The sequence below is a fragment of the Saimiri boliviensis genome, chromosome 11, assembly GCF_048565385.1.
Source record: "Saimiri boliviensis isolate mSaiBol1 chromosome 11, mSaiBol1.pri, whole genome shotgun sequence".
Taxonomy (NCBI): Eukaryota; Metazoa; Chordata; class Mammalia; order Primates; family Cebidae; genus Saimiri; species Saimiri boliviensis.
In genome coordinates, this window is record NC_133459.1 from 20755361 (window position 1) to 20778974 (window position 23614).

The following is a 23614-nucleotide window of genomic DNA, read 5'->3' on the forward strand; positions in this document are numbered from 1 at the left end:
TTTTCTGTGATCCTTGAATTCCCTATAATAAACACAGTGATTTTGTAAAACCCAAAAGTTATTACTACAGGTTGAAAATAAGCGCAGAGTCAGACCTCCCAGGTTTAAACCCTAACTCTGCTATTTAGTAGCTGTCCTTCTTTGAGCAAATTATTTACTCCGAGTCTGTTTCCTCCCAAATAAAATGGGGTAAAAATGTTACCTGCTTCATTGGGTGATTACAGGAATTAAATGAGAGAATCTAGTTAAAGGGCTCGGCATGATACCTGGCAGAAAGAGTGAGATAAATCATTGCTATTATTAGCAGGAGAAGTTGTGGTGGTTATTTCTCTTTTTAAATTTAGTTATTTATTTATTTTGAGGCAGAGTCACCCAGGCTGGAGTGCCATGGCGTACCCTCAGCTCACCGCAACCTCCGCCTTCTGGATTCAAGCGGTTCTCCTGCCTCGGCCTCCGGAGTAGCTGGGCTTGCAGGCCTACAGCACCACGCCTGGCTAATTTATTTTTAGTGGAGACGAGGTTTCACCATGTTGTTCAGGCTGGCCTGGAACTCCCGACCTCATGATCCGCCCGCCTTGGCCTCCCAAAGTGCTAGGATTACAGGTGTGAGCCACTGCGCCCGGCCAGGTGTGTTATTCCTTAGTATGGCAGGTAACACGTTTTCTTGACCTCCGTTTTCTTGGCATTTAGTAGTCACTCTGGAAACAGCTGGCAGTTTCGTAGAGGCACCTTGGGCATCTTACACAGGGTCATGGCATGGGAACATTCTTTTCCAAAGTCAAAAAAAGTTGAAAAGTTCTCAACTCGCCTCCTCCAAGTCAAGGTTTGGGTCCTTCTGGTGCGTGGGAAGCACAGGCTATTTCTCCGCAGCTGTGGAAGCTCTACGGGGAGATGAGGCCCTTAGAAGGTCTAGAAAGTCTAGCCATTGTCTTCTCATTTTTGATGTCATGGGAAGCCGGAAGCCAGAGCCACTGCTTTTCATGACCCTATGCCACTCTTCACGAACTGCAGGCAAGTCAGTCCCACAAGAATTTCTATTAATGCCAAACCCGAAGTAAATGATTATGGGGAACCTGCAGCCGTTGATCCACTGTGTCTGTGTGTGCGAGCTGTGTTGGGGGATGTCTGGAACAATCTTTCCTGAGGGAAAGAGTCCTTTCCACGTTTTCTGAATGTTTTACAATAAACATGAATTCCTTTTTTAAAATTAAAAAAACTACATAGAAAGCCTCTTCTTTGTCACTATCGTCCCAATACCTGAGTACACTTGGTGGCCATTCTTCTTTTGCTCTGTTTAGTCCCTATGGGATTCAAAGTCTTGTTAAGTAGAACAGGAGGGACAGATGGTGCCTGAAAACTGATTCCTATTGACACTCCTGAGCTTCAAGCCATCTGCGTATCTGCATTCGCATACAGAACATTGGCAATGATACTGTTTTTTAAAATCCATTAATTCAATAAATATTTCTTTCTTTTTTCTTTTTTTGAGATGGAGTCTTGCTCTTGTTGCCCAGGCTGGAGTGTAGTGGTGCAATCTCAGATCACTGCAAGCTCCGCCTCCCTGGTTCAAGCAATTCTCCTGCCTCAGCCTCCTGAGTAACTGGGATTACAGGCGCCCGCCACCACGCCCGGCTAATTTTTGTATTTTTAGTAGAGACGGGGTGTCGCCATGTTGGCCAAGTTGGTCTCGAACTCCTGACCTCAGATGGTCCAGCCATCTCGGCCTCCCAAAGTGCTGAGATTACTGGTGTGAGCCGTCGAGCAAGGCCAAAATCCATTAATTCAATAAAGATTTCTAGAGCACCTACTATGTGCCAGGCACCCTTCTAGGTGTGTGTTTGCTAAATCTAGCAACCCTACCTTGGGGGCTCCCACCAAAAGAGAATGTGAGGCTGGTGGCAATGAGGGTTTAGGAGACACAACAGCTGTGGGCGTGGTTCCAGTGATTACAAAAGTGACTGAATGTTAGCTACAGTAAATCTGACCCTGAATGTGACAGTGACAGGAGTATAATAGTGAAAGTGACTAATTGAGCACAAGGGTACGAGGACAACTGTGTACCCTGAAGGAGCCTGTTAAATACTGGCTCGACTTTGTTGGCAGCGAAAGCGGCTGAATGACAATGACAGTGAAAACCACAGAAAGGGCAATAGCTGGGCAAACAGAGTGCTGTTTTGAACAGAACCGTTTGAAGTTTATGGTCATTGACAGTAGCTGCATGTCAGACGGTGACAGTAAATATGATCGACCGGGAGACAGCAACAATACAAGTGACAGTTCTGCCCAGTAGATTGAATTTGTGATGTAAAACGGTGATGGGGTGAGTCAGTCTGCCAGAGACAGCTCTCTGAACGACTGAATATTGACATTGCGGTTGGAACAGCTGTAATCACAGAGGAAGCGCGACATTGCACTGAGACGGCTGGATTTGGGCGTGTAACTGGCAGGGGCAGAAAAAGTGGCTGCATGTCAGCGACAGGGTGACTGTGTTCAGTGGGCCAGCGGAGGTGACTCAGTTTAATACTGCTGGATCTGACTTAAATGTCTGTGTAAGGAAGGGTGGCAACGGGACTCTTCAACAGGGAACGCATAATATCTGAGAAGGAAAATGAGCAAAAGAAAAGCCAGGACCACCTTCCCCCCAAGCCCCTAAATCCCAAAATTGGGAGGTGCGAGACGCAGGTTCAAGATGCCTCCAGGACGCCTTCAGCCCACCACGCCCCACCGGCGTCAAGCCTCTCCCCCAGAAAGTGAGGCCAGGGACGCGGCTCAGGTCGCCTCTCTGCCTCGCACAGAAACGTGTTGTTTTGGAAAAATGAAGCCTTTTGTGTTTACTTCTTTGCCATCCTTTGAAACAAGATAGTAACCCTAGAGCTGCCTCAGTGAGAGATGGTGGAGCTCCAGTAGAACTTCCGTTAGGGCTGGGCTTGGTGGCTCACACCTGTAATCTCCGCGCTCTGGGAGGCCGAGGCAGGGGGATCATCTGAGCTCAGGAGTTCGAGACCAGCCTGGCCAACACGGTGACACCCGGGTCTCTACTAAAAACAGAAAAAAAAAGAAAGAAAGAAAAAAAAAAAGTTAGTTGGGCGTGGTGGCACATGCCTGTAATCACAGCTACTCGCGAGGCTGAGGCAGGAGAACTGCCTGAACCTGGAAGGCGGAGGGTGCACTGAGTCGAGATCGCGCCATTTTGCACTCCAGCCTGGGTGGCAACAACGAAACTCCGTCTCAAAAAAAAAAAAAAAAGAAAAAAGAAAACAACTTTCCTTACGAAGTGTGGGGAGGGGAGGAGGGAGTGGCCAAGGTCAGAGGTCAGAGAAGAGCCTAGCAACCGGGCGGCCCCGCGATCCCAGCATTGGAGGAGAGCGAGCGCCTGATGCGGGCCCCGCCCTCAGCACGTGACCGCGGCGCGCGGGGCAGGTCGGGCCGCCCCTTTCCCGCGGATACCCATTGCGCGCCGGCCTCAAGATGGCCGCCTGCTGGCGTCTCCGGCGCTGTTGAATGGCGAAAGCTTTATTGTTCCCTTCGGGCAGGAGTGTTCGTGTCCTCTATGGCGCTGTCAATAAAGAACGGCAGTTTGAATCGGTGCTGAGCAGGTAACCATAGAAACGGGGCTGGGACTCCGCGTGGAGACCCTTTTTGCAGCGGAGGCCCCGGTGCGCCCTAGATGAGGGGCGTACACAGACCCTTCCGCGCGGCGAACTCCGCGGGGCTCGGCCGAGTCCCAGCCGCCTCACCTCGTCCCGGGTCGTGCTCCCCCGGGGCGGCTGGCACCGCTAGCGCAGGCTCTGCTGTAGACTGCGGCGGGGAGAGGCCGCGGGGACCCACTCGGGGCGCCAGGCCGGGCCTGACGCCGCCTGGGCCTGCGGTCGCCCCGCACCTCCCCCTCGGCCCGTCTGGAGGCCTCTTGTCGCCGTCTCACTCCCCCTCCCTTCAGGTCCCTTCGCCGGGCGTCGGGTTAATCCATGCCCCCCCCCCCCGCTTCTCTCTTCCCTTCTCGGTCTTTGTTTACATTTTCAAATGGTTGGGGGGAAGAATAGTTCGTAATACTTTGCGAAGGTTCTGTGACATCAAGTCCATAAATGAAGTCGTACTGGAACACGGACATGTTCTTTGTTGAGGTGTTTGTCTATGGCGGCTGTCCTGCCAAGAGGGCAGAGACGAGTAGTTGCGCAGCCGTTGCTTGGCTTTTGATCGGCTGGTTTACAAAGCCAAAACTATTTCTGCCCGGTCCCTTACAGCAAACGTCTTTTCACCCCTGCCCTAGGCACAAGTAGGTTGGATCAGTGTTGTTATCCAGCAATTCCTCTCGTCCCTTTTCCTGGAGTGGGAAACGAGTTAAAACTGCCCGACGCACTTTAGTTGACAAAACACTCTGACTTCCACTACCCTTTTTGGTCTCCCTGACTATTCAGAGTTTCTCCTGCTTTGAATAGCAATGATTCCATGCAGCTAGTGCTACAATGAGCCAGGTGCTTTCTTTGTATTCATACGAGCTTTGTTGTACTTTACGACAACGCTTTATACGCACGTATGGTATTTCCATTTTACAAAAGAGGAAGAAGTTGGTTCTGAGTGGTTAAGATATTTATAAGTGTACTAGGTTATAGGGCTGCCAGATTGAGCCCGTCCCTGGGAGCCCCCTGCCTGATGGCACAGGTCAAACTGCTTTGGATTTTATTCTTTCAAGTCTTTTCTACGTGGAATTGTTGGTCCTTCCCTGGAATTGTGTCCAGATCTTTGGATGGCTAATGGAGATTTAATTACAATCTCAAAGTGAAATTTTTTTCTACTAAGCTAAATCATCAAACTTCTGCCCCTCCTTTCTAATGTAAACACTTCTCTTTCCCCAAACTTAGCTATTCATCATCGATTTAACAGATGGTTTGAGAACACCCCGTGCATGTACGCAGGCATTCACTAATCGCTTAGTATTTATTCAACCCTTACCATGTACCAGAGATGTTTCACATTCCTGGAAATACAGTGGTGAACAAGACAAATATGACTTCTGCCCTTCCGTGGAATTTAAATTCTGTATGGGGCTTGGACAAGTGGTATATAGGTAGACAAAGATAATTTCAAATACAGTTGTAACTGCATCATCATCATAAAATTCGTAGTTGCTGTTTATTGAGTGATTATTTTGTGCCTGGTACTGCGCTAAGTGCTTTATTTATATGGACTATCATTTAATCCTCATACCAATACTATGACATAAGTAGTAGGAATATTACCGTTTTCAGCACAGAGGAAACAAACTCCCGGAGGAGAGCTGTTGGAGGTTACATAGCTAATGCATTCAGCCGGGAGCTGAAGCTAATCTGATCACACCACCACCCTGCATTGTTCCGTCTGTTTTTTGTCTTTCCTATTAGTTTAGGAGGTCCTTACTGGCAGGGACAACACCTTATCTGTTGGATCCTCAGCTGCTACCCAGTACCCAAAACCTGGTGTTTGCAGGTAAATACTAGGTAAACAAATCCAGGTCATTCATTGAACAATTTTTTATTTTATTTATTTTTTTTGAGATGGAGTCTCTCTCTGTCACCCAGGCTGGAGTGCAGTGACACAATTTCAGCTCACTGCAACCTCTGCCTTCTGGGTTCAAGTGATTCTCCTGCCTCAACCTCCTGAATAACTGGGACTACAGGCATATGCCACCACACCCAGCTAGGTTTTTTTTTTTTTTTTTTTTTTTTTTTTTTTGTATTTTTAGTGGAGACAGGGTTTCACCACGTTTGCCAGGCTGGTTTTGAACTCCTGACCTCAAATGATCTGCCCACTTTGTCCTCCCAAACTGCTGGGATTACAGGCATGAGCCACTGTGTCCAGCCTTGAACAAATATTTTGGTGGCTCCATGTACCAAGCACCACTGTCTAGGTGCTGTGATTACCAGGGTGAGCAAGATGGACCTGGGGCTGTGTTGTGGAAGCTAAGTCTAATGTCAAGACAGTGAAGAAATAACAAAGTTATTCCAAATTGTGGCAACCGCTCTAAAGGAAATAAAAACAGTGCACAGAGAGACACTAACCTGGGAGCCCTACTTTTTATCTGGGTGGTCAGGGAAAACCTCTCTTAAGGAAGGAAGTTTACGCTGAAACTGGTTGAGTGATAAGGAGCCAGTCCAGCAAGAAGGGGAAAGGTAGAGACGAAGCTGGCAAGAAGAACTTTTCAGCAGGTTCAGAGACTAAGTGGGTAACAACTTGAGGTGTTGGAGAACTCAAAGGGAGCAGTGGTGCTGTGGTTCACTCCTGTGCTCAGTCCCTGATCCTGAACCCAGCTACTACTGAGAGAACTGAACACTCATGGGCGAGTTACAGATTAGTTATCTCATCTGAAAATGTGGATAATGGTGCCTCCTCAAAGGGTTGTTGTGCAGATTAAATAAGATAAACTGTATTAATAGCCATGGTATTCTCTTTTTGTTGTTGTTACACATATTGCTGAATAACTAATCAAATTTAACTTCAACTGGAAACTTTATAAAGTGCTAAGTCATAACAAAAATCCAGAAATATGTTACAGGCAAAATTAAAAATGGGCGATCCAAGAACAATGGAAGCCCACTACTTTTTATCTCCAGCAAGACAGGAGCAGATCTTGTTTTTTTCTTAGTGTTTCTGCTTGGAGAGGAACTTTTCCCAATGGCATCTAATTTTTTTGTTTTTTGTTTGTTTTTTTTTTTTTTTGAGACGGAGTCTTGCTCTGTTGCCCAGGCTGGAGCAGAGTGGCACAGTCTCGGTTCACTGCAACCTCTGCCTCCCGTGTTCAAGTGATTCTCCTGCTTCAGCCTCCCAAGTAACTGGGATTACAGGCATGCACCACCACGCCCAGCCAATTTTTGTGTGTGTGTGTGTGTGTTTTAGTAGAGATGGGGTTTCACCATGTTGGGCAGGCTGATCTCGAACTCCTGACCTTGTGATCCACCCACCTCAGCCTCCCAAAGTGCTGGGATATGGGCATGAGCCACCGCGCCCAGCCTGGCATCTGATTTTTTTTAAAAACCAAATTGTACAGCTGTCTATGCAGAACACTTTTCGGTTATTTCAGTGTTTTAAGTTTGAAACTACTTGTGTTCCTCCATACAAGGTGTATGTATTCTCTTAAGGCATTCTAAACAAATGTTAGACTTCTTTTAGTTGGTGGTAATTTTAAAATTTGTTTGCAAATGATTTCAAGTTTCTTCCAAAAGTTTTCAAAATAATGTCACATACCCTAAAACAGTACTGAATGCTTTGAAGTAAATAGCAGACTTTTTTGAATAAGTAAAAACAGGTTGGGCTGGGCGCAGTGGCTCCTGCCTGTAATCCCAGCACTTTGGGAGGCTGAGGCGGGCAGATCACGAGGTCAGGAGTTCAAGACGAGACTGGCCAACATGGTGAAACCCCGTCTCTCCTGAAAAATACGAAAATTAGCTGGGCATGGTGGCTTGTGCCTGTAATGCCAGCTACTTGGGAGGCTGAAGTAGGAGAATTGCTTGACTTGGGACCCAGGAGGCGGAGGTTGCAGTGAGCCAAGATCGTGCCACTGCACTCCAGCCTGGGCTACAGAGTGAGACTCCATCTAAAAAAAAAATAGGTTGATGTTTGGGTTCAAAATGTAAGACATTAGAGGAAATAACAAATCAAGGCTCTATAAGAAGAACAGCATGGCAGGTTTTGCTTTAAATGCTACCCAGTAGCCATATTGCGCATGTCATCAGAAGACACAATCCAACCCTGCAAACAGAGCAAAGAACTGGACAGAGAGTGGCGTGTTCATGCAATGTTAAACAACAAACCTTGAATTAAATTGCTATTTTAGGTTTGGGTGGGACCTTTGCATCTAAAGTATTGCAGTTTTACTCTGTGATTTGGGTCTTTTGGGTTCCAATAAAGAACAGGTGCTAACACTAGCATTGAAGGATTATATGAAACTGCAGGAAGAGCCAGGGCATACCAATTTGTTTTTCAATCTATTTTATTTCAGTTCAAAGCATCATTGCAGACAGGCAGCCCAGGAAAACGAGCCACACTTTGGCAATACTCAGCCGCTTTTGGAGATTGAGGAAGACTGAGTATAACCCAAGTGTGGCTTGTTTTCTTGGACTATCTGTCTGCAGTGATGCTTTGAACTAAAATAAAATAGATTGAAAAACAAATTGGTATGCCCTGTTGCCTCATACCGAGTATTTACATTACCCTTCCCAAGTACTGCCTGTACCAGCACCCTGGGGGAAGGCAGTGACCCCCTCAGCCTCTTTCAACTCTTCAACAGAGTGAGCTCTTTGATTTTCACAAGGAAATTGAATTGGGATATATGGTTTTCCGTATCTCCAGTAGTCTGCCTTCTAAAGCCATCATCTTGATAATGTGGAGAAAGCAAGCTACTAACCACATAGAGGAAAGAATTAAATATTAAGGGCATTTAAATTCAGAGATGAGATTGTCACTTTCTTTAAGTCTTGCAGAGAGTGCTATTTCATTTTCAGAGAGCATGCAGTTTTGAGACTCTGGCAGCCCTCAAGAGAGCGAAGGATAAGGAAAGAAAGCCAGCTTTCCTTACATTTCCCTAATGTTGTTATTTGACTCCAAGTCCTCAAAATTATGATGCCACAGATTTCATTTCCTCACATAAGTGTATTAGGCTGATCCATGTAAGGCAGAGATTGTTAATCTCAGGGTAAATGGTTGAATTTCAAGAGACCCACGAATCCTTTGAAGTTGCTTGCAAATTTGTGTGAATGCCATTTTTTCTGTGGAGAGAGCCAGTTACTTTAATCTGATCTCAGAAAAGCCCTTGACTCCTTAAAAGGTGCGGAGCCAACAATGAAACATCACATGTAACACCACCTAGATGAAGGCGTGATGAGAATCTCCCTGAAACCAGGTACTGTTTCACTGCTCTATAACCTTAACCTCAGAGCTTAAGTGTTTCAGGCTTTATTTTCTGTCTTAAGTGGTCAAGCATAGTTGAATGTTTGTGTAATGTAGGTATCTGCCCAATGAACTGCTTCATGAATGCCTTAGAGATGGTTGTTGGTTGTTAATTTACATGAGACTGGCGAGATGTGGATCTATCGTCTAGGCAACCCTGTTAGCAGATACTGTAACTGTTTCGACTGAGAGGAAAGGAAGAGGTAGTGGAAGCCCACTACTTTGTTTCTAGGCATCAGCTTCTTGCAGATGAAGTCGGTTCATCAGACTTAGGAAAGTTGGGTTAAAACGGAAAGAAGGCTGGGCACAGTGGCTCACACCTGTAATGCCAGCACTTTGGGAGGCTGAGGCGGGAGGATCACTTATGCGAGCCCAGAAGTTTGAGGCTGCAGTTGCATGATGATCAGACCACTGCATTTTAGTTTGGGTGACAGAGTGAGACCCTGTTTGTATCCATCCATCCATCCGTCTATTTATTTGTTTTAAGGAAAGAAGAGGAAGGGAGTGGATAGATTTGAGGAAGCAGAGGAATAAAGGTGGGATATTTCCCTGCATTTGTCCAGAAGAGTCTCCTCCCTTTATATCTGTGAAAAGAAAGAGCCTCTATATTGAGACTAAACCTGTCTCAGAACTTAACTCATACTAGGACCTCTGAAAAAGTCAATTCATAGATGTAATTTCTGGTTTTATTAGTACCCAAAGGGAAACAAAAAGAAGGAAGTATCTTTATTTTAGGATAGTCTATAGAACTGGGACCTCAATAGAAAACTCCCATAGGCCAGAGTCTGGCTCATTGACTGTTTAAAAAGTAGTTACTTCCATTTAAACATTAGAGATTTTCTGTCTGTCTGACCCCTGGAGGGATTTGCATGAGTGACCTTTGCTGCAGGCACTAGAGTCTGCTTCTGGGACAGGACCAAACAACAGGGGATGCTTTATGAGGGAAAGGGCCCAGGAAGGATGAGGAAATTAGAAACAGGATTGTAAGTGTAAATAAGAGCTTTTGAGGCTCCGAATATTGGTTATTTGTTGGTTAGTATTTGTTACTGTTAGCTCTAGTGGGGTTATTTTTAGTGTAAAGACAAAGGTGAACAGTATGTGATTTTATTTCTGATTTTGAGAAAATACTGTAAGAGGTAATCTAGCCTGCTAACGTCATCCTGTTTCTCAGCTTTCTAGAACTAGGGCCTGACCATTGAGTCTTCCTGAGTTTTCCTTCTTGACTCCTTTTGCTCCTTATTCCCATTAGCTCCAGAAGGTGGTCTCCAGGGCATTGGCAGCAGTGAATTTGGCATCTTTCCTCCAGCTGGTACTTCTCTCTGGTTCTTAGGCTCAGCGGATGGCACCACAGTTACCAAAGGCGGAAACCTGGGAATGGTGCCATGATCTTCTCTTTCAGCACATGCTTAGTTAGGTTACCAGACTATTGTTTTCTTCTACCCTTTCTCTTCCTTTGGTTAAAGCTGCCATAGTCTCTTGTCCTGGATTATGAAACAGCTATCCAGTTGGTCAGCGGCTTTCAGCTTCATTCCTCTCCAATCTGTTTGGTACACTGTTACCAGTGGTCTTTATAAAGCGCAGCTCTGAGGCCCAGTGCGGTGGCTCATACCTGCAATCCCAGCACTTTGGGTGGCCAAGGCTGGTGGATCACCTGAAATCGAGAGTTCAAGACCAGCCTGACCAACATGGAGAAACCCATCTCTACTAAAAATGCAAAATTAGCCAGGCGGGTGGTGCATGCCTGTAGTCCCAGCTACTTGGGAGGCTGAGGCAGGAGAATTGCTTGAACCCAGGAGGCAGAAATTGCAGTAAGCCGAGATTGAGCCATTGCACTACATCTAGCCTGGACAACAAGAGTGAAACTCAGTCTTAAAAAAAAAAAAAAAGCACAGTTCTGAATATATGATTCCCTTGCTTTAAAACTCTTGGATGGATTCCCTGCCCTTAGGATGGTCCAGCAAGTGCTATCCGCCAACCCTGGCTGTGCTGTCTCAGGCCTCATCTCTGAGCAGCCCTCCTCCCCCAGATCACCTTGTATTGAGCACCAATTGAAATCTCTCAGTAAGCCATGGGATTCATTCTTTCTGAGGCAGGTGGGCCACATTCTAAGGCTTCAAGGCTGCTCCCTCTCCCTGGATTTCCCCGGTGGTGGTATCAACCAGGCCAGTAGCAATGCCATTGTTTGTACTGGCGTTTCTATTACTGACTGCTGTTTGGGTTTTCTGTTGTTCCTTTTGTCCTTAGCATATATGCTACTTGAGATGCAGAGTCAGATATTGTCTTAGAGTCACTTGATGTAATTATATTCTGTGTAGTTGTATCACCAACTTCATAAACAGACTTTTTCTTGAATACTTTTTAAAAAAATAATTGAGACTGGGTTGTGAAACTGGCTGATTTTGTATTTTGTGGTAGAGATGGGGTTTCACCATGTTTCCCAGGCTGGTCTCAAACTCCTGGCCTCAAGCAAGCCACCTGCCTTGGCCCCCCAAAGTGCTGGGAGTACAGGTGTGAGCCACTGCGCCAAGCCATCTTGTGTTTTAAACTTTAAAGATTGCTATTAAAAATTAAATTCCTTTTTACCAAGAAGTTTTTTTGTTTGTTTGTTTTGTTTTTGTTTATTTTTGTTTGTTATTTGTTTTTTTGAGACGGAGTTTCGCTCTTGTTACCCAGGCTGGAGTGCAATGGCGCGATCTCGGCTCACCGCAACCTCCGCCTCCTGGGTTCAGGCAATTCTCCTGCCTCAGCCTCCTGAGTAGCTGGGATTACAGGCACGCGCCACCATGCCCAGCTAATGTTTTGTATTTTTAGTAGAGACGGGGTTTCACCATGTTGACCAGGATGGTCTCGATCTCTTCACCTCATGATCCACCGGCCTCGGCCTCCCAAAGTGCTGGGATTACAGGCTTGAGCCACCGCGCCTGGCCTTTACCAAGAAGTTTTTCTTTCTTTTTTTTTTTTTTTTTTTTTTTTTTTTTTTTTGAGACTTGAGTTTTGCTCTTGTTGCCCAGGCTGGAGCAATGGCACAATCTCAGCTCACCGCAACCTCCACCTCCTGGCTTCAAAGGTTCAAGTGATTCTCCTGCCTTAGCCTCCTGAGTAGCTGGGATTACAGGCGCACACTACCACACGTGGCTAATTTTTGTAATTTTTTAGTAGAGATGGGGTTTCACCATGTTGGTCAGGCTGGTCTTGAACTCCTGACCTTGTGATCCACCTGCCTCGGCCTCCCAAAGTGCTGGGATAACAGGCTGAGCCACTGTGCCTGGCCAAAAGTTTTTATTTCATACCTAAACTCTTCTCTGTTTCTCCTGTCTTGCTAACGAAGTATGCTGTTACTTTTGGGGTTTTGCCAATCTGTCAGGTAAGAAACAGTATTTCAGTGTAGCTTAAATTTGTTTTTTCTTTTTATGAGATAAAGATATTTCATGTCTGGGATACAAATTGCAAATATATTTTTCCAGTTGTCATATATTTGACTTTGCATATATTGTTTTGTTGCTATCCAAGTTTTGTATCTTTATATAATCATGTTTCTCAGTCATAGTTAGGAAATTTGCCTCACTCAATTTATGGAGAATCCATTTGTATTTTCTTCTAGAACATGTATGGTTTATGGTTTCACTTTTTAAAAAACGGTTAAGACTCTCATCCAATTGAAATTTATCTTAGTATGTGGTTTGAGGAAGGATCTGATTTAATCTTTATCCCAATGGCCGGTCAGTTGTCTCAACAGTACTTATTAAAAACTTCTTTCTTCAGTGATTTGAGATGCTGTCTTTATTGAATACTAAGCCTTTGTATGCACTTAGATTTCTTACTGGATTTTCTGTTTTGTTCCTTTGGTTTGATTGCCAGTTCATATGCTGTTACAATATCATCTTAATTTTAGAGGCTTTATGATTTAACATCTGGAAGGGCCATCTTTTTTCCTACTGTTCTTTTTCAGGGTTTTCCTGGCTGTTTTTGCTTGTTTATTCTGGCATATGAACTTAATAATCAATTTGTCTGGTTTCAAGAGGAGATGACTTGATGGTATTTTTATTAGGATTGTGCTAAATTTTATAAATTAGCTTAGGGAGAGCTAACATCTTTATGATATTGGCTCTTCTGTCCAAGATCATGGTCTGTCTTTTCATTTGCTCAAAGCTACTTCTATGATTTTTCAGGAGTGTTAATGTTTTTTCCTTATATAAAATCTGTATGCTTCTTTTTCAGTTTATTAGACCTTTATCCTTTTTTGAGACGAAGTTCTGCTGTCATAGTTCAGGCTGAAATACAATGGCACAGTCTCGGCTCACCACAAACTCTGCCTCCAGAGTTCAAGGGATTCTCCTGCCTCAGCCTCCCAAGTAGCTGGGATTACAGGCATGTGCCACCATGCCTGGCTGATTTTGTATTTTTAGTAGAGGTGGGGTTTCTCCATGCTGGTCAGGCTGGTCTTGAACTCCCGACCTCAGGTGATCCACCCACCTCAGCCTCCTAAAGTGCTGGGATTACAGGCGTGAGCTACTGCGCCTGGCTAGACCTTTATTATTAACACTTAAAAAATAAATGAATACTTCTGTTTAGAATCCCTCCAGAAGGCCTCAGAAGTTTTATACATCCACACATTCAAAACATTTTGCACATAACTTCAGATGGTTTCTAGATACCTGCCCTCTTAAAGCTCATCCTGTTATATTGTTCCCTAAATCCCCTTCTTTTGTCCGCCTTCATTTCCTTCTCACTCCTGCCTCTTAGCACTGTGTCCTGTGTACAGTTCAGTCAGAGCATATTTGTTGAATGGACGAATAAAGTAGTGAAAGGAGAAGGAAAGTGGGTGAAAGAGTGAGAGGCTTGTCAGACTCTATTTGGAAAGGCCATCCTTGTTGTGTTTCTAAGTCTGATGTCACTGATTCACTGGTTCATAGTATTTGGTTCTCCTCTTTCCTCCATTCCAAAACTTTTTTTTTTTTTTTTTTTTTTTGAGAGATGGACTTTCACTCTTGTTGCCCAGGCTGTAGTGCAGTGGCGCGATCTCAGCTCACCGCAACCTCTGCCTCCCGGGTACAAGTGATTCTCCTGCCTCAGCCACTCCAGTAGCTGGGATTATAGGCATGCGCCACCACACCTGGCTAATTTTTTTTTTTTTTTGCATTTTTAGTAGAGACAGGGTTTCTCCATGTTGGTCAAGCTGGTCTCAAACTCCCGACCTCAGGTGATCCGTCAGCCTTGGCCTCCCAAGTGCTGGGATTACAGGTGTGAGCCATCATGCCCGGCCCATTCCAAAACTTTTTTAAAAAGTGAACTTTTAAATTTTCATAACATTAAAATACAGTAATTCATGTCTTAACATATTACGTTTCACACATTATGTTGTTAATAACAGTTACCATTTATTGAACACATGCAAAGTGCCAAGCAGTCTACTAGGTATTTTACATTATTTTTTCATGTAAACCTCATAGCAGCTAGGCAATAGGTGCTATTACCCCTGTTTCTAAAAATTAAGAAATTTTTCAAATATAAAAGCGAGAGTAACATTCTGAGCTCTCATATACATGTTAACTTCATTTTACACTTGAGAAAACAGGTTTTGAAAGGTTAAGTCACTCAAGGTTACTAAGGTCAGATTTAGAACCCAACTCTTTATAGCTCCTTATTAAAATTGTTTTTCAAATGCTGGCCAGGGAAGAACAGAAGCAAAGGAGATGGTCAAGACCCACTCTTCAAACTAGCATAGTATTGTAGAAGGCTGTAATAGCAGTCTTCCCATCTACGAATGTGCACCCAGATGCTTCCCTCTCTACTGGTTGCAGACAGTAAGCCCTCCCATCTTTCCCTCTTTACTGCTTCTCTTACGTGCTCTGCTCACTCTGTCTTCTATTTCTCTAGTTGTAGTAGTACAATCTGATAATTCATTAATTTTCAAAGGCTTGCCACTGTTTTGAATACTTACCTCCTAATAGGATGTCATGAACGTAGTAGGACCAATACATTTAAATTAAATAACAATGAAACTTGCTCTTATTCATTGAGCCTGTAGGTTAGGCGTGGCACTGTTACTTTTGACTGTTTCTTTGAAGGCCTGGCAGTCATTAAATTTGACCACCCTAGACACAAGCTGCTCATTCAGCTGGTTCTCTGCTGTCAGTTCTCCTCAGTTCTAGTCAGGTTAAAACCAGAGGGAGACTTGCTGAGGTCAGAGTCCAAGACAGCAGAATAATTGGCCCCTAGAGTTCTGTTTTTTTTTTTTTTTTTTTTCCTGGGCAGTAGAATGTTGAAGATGAAATTTTCCATATCTTCCTTTGAACATTTTTGAGCAAATACTATGGAATCCCATAGGCTCTTTCCCAACATTAACAGCAATAGAGAAGTTATCTTCTTTTGCATTTTTTTGTTAACTCCTTAAGTTAGCCCTCTTGTCATACTCCCTGGTGATTGAGGGATATAGATGAAAATAATCCCCACTTCTTCAAAGACAAAAGAAAAAGGCTATAACACTAGGAGGAGATGAGAAAGGGGGTGATCTGTGAAATGTACACAGAGGGGTACTGAAGGCTGAGTGATCTGAGTAGTATAATAGTATTGCTGGAAGTTGGGGGTCTGTAGTCTCTTCAGTGCCCTGGTACTTAACTACAAAAGTGTGAGAAAAGAAGGATTTAAGCTGAAAGTGGTCTCTTCTTCCCAGCTGTGCCATAAGCTCCTTGAGAGCAGGGATTATGCTGAATTTCTTCTCTGTGTAGTGCCAAGCCTCAGTTAAGCGTATTCAGTTGAACTCAGTGACAATCTGCTGGATTGACAAGCACATCTTGTTCACTGATAGGGCTGGGACACAGCCTTGGAGCTACACTGGGGCCACATGGACTCCCAAAGTTTGGGCAGTATCACTTAAGGGTCAAAGTTACGACTCAGGAGTCGGACAGCATGAGTTTATTGAATGACTCTACCACTCACTGGCTTTGTGATTTGGAGCAAGGCCTTTAATCTGTCTAGGCCTCCACTTGCTCAGTTGAAAGTGGGGTTAATAATAGTAACTATCTCACTGGTTTTGCAAAAATCATTTAAGGCCACCAATGTAAAGTGCTTGACAAAGTATCTGAGAGATAATAAATGCTTGATAAATGTTAGCTATTATTGTTAACCTCCCAAACTCATTTTTTTTCCTTTTCCAAAAGGCCGTCATCTTTGCATTCCACTGAGAATATTTATCTAAGCCAGGCGTCCCCAAACTACAGCCCGCGGGCTGCATGTGGCCCTCTGAGGCCATTTATCCGGCCCCCCGCCGCACTTCAGGAAGGGTCACCTCTTTCATTGGTGGTCAGTGAGAGGAGCACAGTACGTGGCGGCCCTCCAACGGTCTGAGGGACAGTGAACTGGCCCCCTGTGTAAAAAGTTTGGGGACGCCTGATCTAAGCCGTAGGTGACAGGAAGAGTCTCATTTCTGTCATTAATGAACTGGAAGATCTGAAAACACTTTACATTTCAAGGCTGTGGTTTCCTCATCTATGAATGTGGGAATTGGGCCAGGTGATTTCAAAGTCCTTTGTGTCTTCTAATTTTTAATGAGTTTAAGGTTTTGTATGAAATCTCTGATTATAGCCCAGCACTCTTGTTAGAAGGCTGACTCTCCCCACTTTCTCTGTTTCCTAGCTGAGTCTCATTCCAGACCAGCTGTCTGAAAGGAGCAGTGTAGTTGTCGGCGAATTTTTTTCTTTTAAACAAATTATGTAACATTTGACATATAAAGATACATACATAACTTAAAAGTGGTGAAGCAGAATGATAAAAAACAAATACTTTGATGGGTGTATTTTTATGCTTCCTTCTCCAAAGGTAATAACTCCTAACATTTAGTGACTGTTAACAATGTTACAGTGTATTTATGTGTATTGATCCATTTACATATAATAGCTTATTTGTGCAACTACCTCATGAGATGAGCACTAATATTGTCCCCGTTTACATATGAGAAAACTGAGGCCCGCAGAGTTAAGTAACTTGGCTAAAATTCAGCTGGTAAGAAGGGCACAGCTGGGTTTCGTGCTCTTGGCTGTCCCTAGAGCCTGCGCTCCAGACCTTTCCTGTGGAGCCCATAGTCCCTGGCATCACAGTGTCTGGTGTGATATTCTTCAGCTGCCAGGGCCCCTTAATTTTTACATTAGGTGGGTATCTGTGAATCTGGAACTTGGTACTGTGTTAATGTGTGGCCCAGATTTATCCCTTGATGAAGAAACGTATATCATGATAATCAAGTTGACGAAAACTTAGATATCATCCATGTTTTCAGGTCAGAACAAAACGCCTCTCAGTACCAGTGACAAAGCCAAGGGTCTTTTTGATACCTAAGAGGTTGGATTTGAAAGCATTGGAGTGGTAATTGCTTGTTGAGACTCTTGACTGCAGGATGGAAAAGTTGGCCTTAAGTATAATGCGGTCACAATCCCTAGTCACTCATTAGATGCATGTGTCGCTCAGGACATTTTGCAGTTTGGTCTGTAAAGCGTTATCTTGGATGAACTGCGGGATCAGAGCAGCATGTCCTGGAAAGGCAGCTAAATCTCTCAAAGCCTGCTTCTCTTGTAATAGTCTTGAAAATCGCTTGTTTCTATGAATTAGTCAGAAGATAAGAGGACATAAGCAGTGTGTTATGCTGAACATTTTGATGTTTTGCCTCACTGTATATTGTAGAACACCTCAAAAGAAGTTTCATTAGAAATTGAGAGAATCTGGAAAAAGAAATTAATTGAAAAGAATGGTTATTATAGGCACATCAGGAATCAGATGCTACCTACCAGTTTTGAGATTTGGAAAACAAGCTTTCTAGCAGTCCTTAATCTTCTCCATGTCTCTACCTCCTTGAGAATCTGTGAGGTGGTGGTGGGGCAATGATCACGGCAGCTAGCAGCTAATTATTGAGCACTTCCTACCTCACCTGTAGAGCCAGTGCTTTAGATGTAACTCTGTTAATCTTCAGCAGCCCGGTGAGAAAGGTACTATTAGTATCCCCGTTTTTTAGATGATGAAACTAAGCTCCTAATAGGTTAGGTAATTTGCCCAGGACCACACACTTTGTAATTGAGTGTTTGAGATTTGCACTCAGGTAGTCTGGCTCCAGCTCCAGCCTTTGACCACTAGGCTGCATTGCTCCTGAAAGCTGTGGGCTGTCTCCCTCAGAGAGTGCAGTTGGACAACATTGCATGTGCAGTAATTTAAAGAGCTTCTGGACACTTCTTCCCCTATCCAGTCCATGGATTTGGGTTCAGACCCCACCCTAGACTTATATAAATTCCTTTCAGGCAGAGATTTTGTGTTTGATACATAGTAGGAGCTAAGTAAATGCTTAATGAATGAAGAGTATGTTGGAAATGACATTAGCTTTGAAGCCAGCCACACCTGTCTGGGTTTTTATTCTTAAATTTCCTAGTTATAAAATTCATGCATGTTTACCATAGAAAATATTATAACATATGAAGAAGAAAATAAGTCTCCTATAATGACAGTACCTAGGATAACCACTCTTAGCATTTTTCTGTGTTTTCTTTATTTTTAAATGCAAATGTGTATATGCATGCACACATATTTTTGAACCAAATTGGAATTATACGTGTATTCAGTTGCATGTTAGTTTTCTTTTTAGGATATTGAGGGCATCTTCCTACGTCATTAAAAACCTTCAAGTGCCTTTTTTTCTATAAAATAGTATTTATATGTAATTTACATGCTATACAATTTATTATTTTAAAGTGTACAATTCAAACATCTGTGTAACTGTTATGGGATCTTTAGGGTATCGATTTTCTTCCTGGAAACCTCTGTTGGCTGTTGGTGCCTTTGCCCAGCTTCTTGTCCTGCATACAGGTGTGCAGACAAGTGAAGGGTGAAGAAGACAAAGAGGAGCTTTACTTACTGTTAGAGCAGCTCAGAACAGACCTACAATCGGTAGCTTTCTCTGTAGGCAGGCAGGTCATCTGTCGAGTGTTCCGCTCTCAGTAGAGGGGAGGCCCTGGAGAGGGTAGCTCCCTTCTGCTCTCTAGTTGATTGGATGTCTGCTGCTCTTCGCAGAGAGGAGGCCCTGGAGAGGGTAGCACCTCTCTGCGGGCAGGTTGTTTGTCAGTCTCTGCAGGTCTCTGAAGTTCTCAGCAGAGAGGGTAGCTCCTCTCTGCAGCTGGTCATTCCATGTCTGCTCAGCTTTGGCTGAGTCTGGGGCTTTTATGGGCCTCAGAGGGGAGGAAGTGTGGTATGTGCCAGTTGGTCCAATGGTGGCCATTGGCAGGGGGCTGGAAAAGGCACCAGTCCCCACTCTGGTCAGTGGGATTAGCAGCCAGGCCTCCAGCCTTCAGGCCTCTCCCTGGCCTGAAAAACGGATCTTACCAGGACCTGCCCCCTTCCATCTGGGACTCTGCCTACTGTTATTCATGGCACCTAGGCTCTGCCCAACTTTGCTCCGGGATCAAGATTGGAATGGATGCTGAAAGCAGGGAGAAGCCAGGCAGCAGGGGCAGACACTTTTGAGCCTGTGAGGGCGAGGCCTTGCCAGATCCCCAGGAATATAGGGATGCCTGAGTCTGCAGCCACAGTTTGAACAGTTGCAGCTGTGCCATGGGGGGTGGGCTTCCTGCCTGCTCCCGGCCCTCCAAGAGCACAGGGAGGCTCAGATCTGCAGTTACAACTTGGGTGGTGGTCCTGCCTGCTCCGTGGAGCGCGCAGCCCTGGCCAGGCCTCTTCACTGTAGCCGGGATGATGGCAGGCTGACTGGATTGGCTGCCACTGTCGTAACTATCACCACTTTCCAATTCCAGAACATTTTTTATCACTCTGCAAACCCCCCTGTACCTGTTAATAGTCACTCCCCATTTAGTCTTCCCCAAAGGGTCTGGTAACCACTAATCCACTTTCTATCTCTATGGATTTTCTTATTCTGGACATTTCATATGAATGGAATCATATACAGCAATATGTGGCCTTTTATGTCTGGCTTAAACTGGCTTTTACTTAGCATAATGTTTTCAAGATTCATCCATATGTTGTAGCATGTGCCAGTACTTCCTTTTATGGATGAATAATATTCCATTATTTACATATACAGTGTTTTGTTTGTTTGTTCATAAGTTGATGGATATTTCGGTTGTTTGCATTTTTTGGCTGTTAGGCTTAATGCTCCAAGGAACAGTAATGTACAAGTTTTTGAGTGGATACATGTTTTCATGTCTCCCAGATGTATACCTAGGAGTGGAGCTGCTAGATCATATGCTGTCTCTGTGCTTAACTTTTTGAGAAACTGCCAGACTGTTTTCCACAGTGGCTGCACCATTTTATGTTCCCACCAGCAATTCTGTGAGAGTTCCAATTTCTCCATATCCTCAGCAGCACTTGTGCTCTGGTTTTTTTTTTTGTTGTTGTTGTTTCATTATACCCATCTTAGTGTTATGTGGAGTGATATCTCACTGTCGTTCTGATCTGCATTTAGTAATGACTTATGATGAACTTCTGGCCATTTTGTCTGTCTTTGGAGAGATGTCTGTTCAAATCCTTTGCCAATTTTTAAATTGGCTTATTTATCCTTTTATTGTTGAATTGTAAGAGTTCTGGATACTAGATTCTGGTATACTATGTGTATTCTGAATATTAGACCTTCATCAGATATGTGATTTATAAACATTTGTTCCCAGTCTCTGCATTGTCTTTTTACTTTCATGATCATGTCCTTTAATAAACACGTTGAAAAATGTGATGAAATTTGATTGATTGATTTATTGGGGAGATTACTTGTTCTTTTAGTGTCATATAGAAAGCCTGATTTTATGGCTGCATAAAATACCATAATATGACTGTATGTCATATTTACTTTAAAACCTCATATACTTAAGTTTATCCCCAGGTTTTTTAAACCATTAATACTATTGCTGTGAATATAGTATACATAAATATTTCATTGCACCTCTAATTATTTCTGATAGATTTTTAGAAGTGAGTCTAAAGGACATAAACATTAACATTTTTTTCCTGCCACTATCATGGACTTCTCATTCTTTTTATTTGGAATTATGCAGCTGGTATAGAAATTAATTCTGGTACAACATCAAACAGCGCAAGTAACGTATACTTTTCCCCACCCTGCACATTCTCATGTCTCTAAGGACATGTTTATAGCTTTAGGTGAGCAGATTACTCCCAGATTATTTACCAGATTCGTTTCCTAAAAAGTCTTACGAGTTTATACTTCCGTCAGCATTGTGTGGGTGCCTGTCTCATTGTTCTCTCTCCTATGTTATTAATGCAAGTAGTTTTGTTTTCTTGTTTTTTGAGACAGAGTCTGGTTCTGTCGCCCAGGCTGTAGTGTAGTGGTGTGATCTCTGCTCACTGCAATCTTTGTTTCCCCGGTTCAAGCAATTCTCCCACCTCAGCCTCCTGAGTAGCTGGGAACACAGGTGGGCACCTATACCTGGCTACTTTTTGTATCTTTAGTAGAAATGGGGTTTCGCCATGTTGGTCAGGCTGGTCTTGAACTCCTGACCTTAATTGATCCTCCCGTCTTGGCCTCCCAAAGTGCTGGGATTACAGACGTGAGCCACTGTGTCAGGCCTGTTTTTTGTTTTGTTTTGTTTTTTTTCAATAATAATAGCAGGCTGGGCACAGTAGCTTATGTCTGTAATCCCAGCACCTTGGGAGGCCAAGGCAGGAGGATCCTTTGAACCCAGGAATTCGGGTGCAGCCTGGGCAACATAGGAAGACCCTGTCTCTACGAATCAAAAAATGAGTCCGATGTAGTGTCCCATGCCTGTAGCCCTAGCTACCATTGCTTCAGCCCAGGTGGTAAAGACTGCAGTGAGCCAAGACTGCAGCCTGTGCTTCAGCATGAGTGACAGAGGAAGACTCCATCTCAAAAAAAAAAAAAAAAAAAAAAAAAAAAAAACCAAGTAGCTAATACTTACTGAGCATTTACTGTTGACAGTTACTTTGCTAAAGCAATTCAGATGCATTCTCCCATTTCATCTTCACACCAAAACTATAAAGACGTTAAGGCTCACAGTGACTAAGGTGGTGTATCTAAGTGTTCAGGTTAGTCTGCCAAATCCGAGTCCTTGATCTAAAACAGTTTCCCAGTTAGATAGTATCACTGAAAAACTTTTCTGATTCCATGTTTTAATTTGTGTTTCTTTATTCACCAGACTGAATTTTTAAATCAGTTTATTGACTTTTAATTTTTTGTGAATTGTTTGTATTTTTCTTTTTAAATTTTTTTGAAATTTAAAATGTTAATGTTTTTCTTATTTTATTTGTTTTGGAGACAGGGTCTCACTCTGTTGCCCAGGCTGGAGTGCAGTGACACAATCATGGCTCACTGCAGTCTTGAACTCCTGGGCTCCAGTGATCCTCCTCCCTCAGCCTTCCAACTAGCTAGGACTATGAGCATGTGCCACCATGCCTGGCTATTTTTATTTATTTTTTATTTTTTTTGTAGAAATGAGGTCTTACTCTGTTGCCTAGGGTGATCTTGAACTCCTAGACTCAAGTAATCCTCTTGCCTTGGCCTCCCATAATGTTGGGATTATAGGCATGGGCTGCCATGCTTGGCTTTTCCTTAGCGAGTTGTATAATCTTTGTTTTTTGGTTTGTTTAATAGGGACAGAGTCTCGCTCTATCACCCAGGCTGGAATACAGTGGCACAGTCATAGCTCACTATAGCCTTGACCACCTAGGCTCTGGTGATCTTCCTACCTCAGCCTCCTGATTAGCGAGAACTAAAGGTGCACTCCACCACACCTGGCTGTTTGTTTTTGAGACGGAGTCTTGCACTGTCGCCCTGGCTGGAGTGCTGTGGTGCAATCTCAGCTCACTGCAACCTCCGCCTCCCAGGTTCAAGCGATTCTCCTGCCTTAGCCTCCCAAGTAGCTGTAATTACAGGCGCCTGCCACCACACCCAGCTAATTTTTGTATTTTTAGTAGAGACAGGGTTTCACCATGTTGGCCAGGCTGGTCTTGAACTCCTGACCTTGTGATCTGCCTACCTCGGCCTCCCAAAGTGCTGCTGTTAGAGCTATAAGCCACTGCACCTGGCCCCACCTTGTAGTTCTAATGGCAGTAGATTGGAAATTTGCAATCATATGTTTGCATGTATTTTGGGCAGTTTTATGGCTTAAAGATAGTTATTTTCTCACTGAAAGAGCTATCAGTGGTTGAATTTTAATCAACATTCAAAGAAAAAAATGATAAACAGTCTTTATAACAAGCCTAGTGCTTCAGTATATGTGAGATGCATGGACTCCCTCCCCACTGAAGGCCTGTTGGGTGTACTTAGGAGTTTGGTATCTTGGTTCAAGTACTGGCTTAAAAGGTCAGAAACCTGAGCCAGGTGCAGTGGCTCACGCCTGTAATCCCAGCACTTTGAGAGGCCGAGGCGGGCGGATCACAAGGTCAGGAGATTGAGACCATCCTGGCCGACATGGTGAAACCCCGTCTCTACTAAAAAATACAAAAATTAGCTGGGCATGGTGGTGTGCACCTGTAGTCCCAGCTACTCGGGAGGCTGAGGCAGGATAATTGCTTGAACCTGGGAGGCGGAGGTTGCAGTGAGCCGAGATTGCACCACTACACTCCAGCCTGGTGCCTGGTGACAGAGCGAGACTGTGTCTCAAAAAAAAAAAAAAAAAGTCAGAAACCTGGATTCTGGTCTGGCCCTGCTGTTACCTATTATAGATATATGACTTGG

At 43.9% G+C, this 23614-nt stretch overlaps 1 protein-coding gene across 2 annotated transcripts in view; it reads left to right on the forward strand.

Annotated features, from left to right (window-relative positions):
• The first annotated feature begins 3438 nt into the window (after positions 1-3438).
• ZBTB40 (zinc finger and BTB domain containing 40) overlaps positions 3439-23614 on the forward strand; it is an 83963-nt gene continuing 63787 nt past the window's right edge. For both annotated transcript variants that reach the window (XM_003934897.4, XM_010345472.3), the window contains exon 1: positions 3439-3596. The gene's annotated coding sequence lies outside the window, so the exon portion shown is untranslated. The remainder of the gene's footprint in view (positions 3597-23614) is intronic.